The sequence below is a fragment of the Amblyraja radiata genome, chromosome 21 (assembly GCF_010909765.2).
Source record: "Amblyraja radiata isolate CabotCenter1 chromosome 21, sAmbRad1.1.pri, whole genome shotgun sequence".
Classification (NCBI taxonomy): Eukaryota; Metazoa; Chordata; class Chondrichthyes; order Rajiformes; family Rajidae; genus Amblyraja; species Amblyraja radiata.
This window is the reverse complement of record NC_045976.1, coordinates 3,606,863-3,608,843: the sequence shown is the minus strand read 5'-3', so window position 1 is coordinate 3,608,843 and position 1,981 is coordinate 3,606,863. Positions and strand designations below refer to the sequence as shown.

The window sequence follows — 1,981 nt, the reverse complement described above, 5'->3', positions numbered from 1 at the left end:
TGATAAATGTATAGTATGTTGTGTAGAGGGTGCTCCTGTAGACCATGTGGACTGTGGTGCTGTGAAAACAAAATGGTGCCACAGAGTTATGATTCAAACAGCATCCTCGTAACAACCCGAACTCTGATTAGAACAGGAGTCATGGGTTGTGTGGCGAATGCAGGAAAATGGGATTAGGAGGCAGAGAGCAGCCTTGATTGGAAAGGAAATCCCCAATATACTGAACCCAAATCCTGGAAATTGTCTGTCTGTCTGTCTGTCTGTCTGTCTGTCTGTCTGTCTGTCTGTCTGTCTGTCTGTCTGTCTGTCTGTCTGTCTGTCTGTCTGTCTCTGTGTCTGTCTGTCAGTCTGTCTGTCTGTCTGTCTGTCTGTCTGTCTGTCTGTCTGTCTGTCTGTCTGTCTGTCTGTCTGTGTCTGTCTGTCTGTTTGTCTGTCTGTCTGTCTGTCTGTCTGTCTGTCTGTCTGTATGTCTGTCTGTCTGTCTGTCTGTCTGTCTGTCTGTCTGTCTGTGTCTGTCTGGCTGTCTGTCTGTCTGTCTGTCTGTCTGTCTGTCTGTCTGTCTGTTTCTGTCTGTCTGTCTGTCTGTCTGTCTGTCTGTCTGTCTGTCTGTCTGTCTGTCTGTCTGTCTGTCTGTCTGTCTGTGTTTGTCTGTCTGTTTGTCTGTCTGTCTGTCTGTCTGTCTGTCTGTCTGTCTGTCTGTCTGTCTGTATGTCTGTCTGTCTGTCTGTCTGTCTGTCTGTCTGTCTGTCTGTCTTATAAGTGTATTATTGATTTTCAAAGGCAGGTGTGTTCCACCAAGGCTGACAGATGTTGGACATAGAAAATATAGAATGGATACACTGACTAAATGATGTACTGTACATTGTGCAGCAATCATCGTTTTGTTTCACATTGATAGCACCTGTTTTTCTTTAACATATCCATTTACTGGCAGAACTCTGTACAAATTATCTAAGTTATAAGCAATCACTTCTCAACCATATTTTTCACAAACAGACACTGGAACTCTTTAGTTAAATGCAGCAATCACAGAAATCAATTGCTATCAAAGCCAAGAACAAAATGTATTAAATTAAATCAGAGCTAGATATTACACTTCTCCCCGCAACCGCCCCTCCCCCCCCCCCAACCCTACCTCCCCCCCCCCCCCCCCCCCCACCCCTCTCTCTTCCTCTTGCCCCACCTGGAATGGGCGCCCACAATCCACCCCTCCCTCCACCCTTGATCACAATGAATGGTGGTGCTGGCTCGAAGGGTCGAATGGCCTCCTCCTGCACTGTTTACAAAACAAAAACAAAACACAACCCAGAGCAGTAAACAGGAGCCAGCCCTTCAGCCCACAGTGTCTATGCCCAAGATAAACTCATTTCTACCTGCACTTCATCCTGATCCAGGTACTCACCAGCCCAGTTAAGGTCAGCAGCTTGCTCGACTCGCTGAAAAACACAATCAAAACATCGCCCAAAACAAGAGCAAACAAAATAACAAAAAATAAGAATAACTAGACCAAGTTCCCTCTCTATATAGGTTTTGTGGAGGAGAGAGAGAGAGAGTAGAGAAGAGAGAGAGAGAGAGAGAGAGAGAGAGAGAGAGAGAGAGAGAGGAGAGAGAGAGAGAGAGAGAGAGAGAGAGAGAGAGAGAGAGAGAGAGAGAGAGAGAGAGAGAGAGAGAGGAGAGAGGAGGAGAGAGAGAGAGAGAGAGAGAGAGAGAGAGAGAGAGAGAGCGAGAGAGAGAGAGAGAGAGAGCGAGAGAGAGAGAGAGAGAGAGAGAGAGAGAGAGAGAGAGAGAGAGGAGAGAGAGAGAGAGAAGAGAGATCTCTCTCTCTCTCTCTCTCTCTCTCTCTCTCTCTATCTCTCTCTCTCTCTCTCTCTCTCTCTCTCTCTCTCTCTCTCTCTCTCTCTCTCTCTCTCTCTCTCTCTCTCTCTCTCTCTCTCTCTCTCCAAGGAACTGCGGATTTTGAGAAAATCATAAGGTACTGGAG

The 1,981-nt window shown here is 46.6% G+C and overlaps 1 long non-coding RNA gene across 1 annotated transcript in view; it reads right to left on the bottom strand.

The window, feature by feature from the left end:
- Positions 1–1,346: 1,346 nt before the first annotated feature.
- LOC116985021 overlaps positions 1,347–1,981 on the bottom strand; it is a 225,055-nt gene continuing 224,420 nt past the window's right edge. The window contains exon 3 of the long non-coding RNA XR_004415192.1: positions 1,347–1,436. This is a non-coding gene — a long non-coding RNA (uncharacterized LOC116985021). The remainder of the gene's footprint in view (positions 1,437–1,981) is intronic.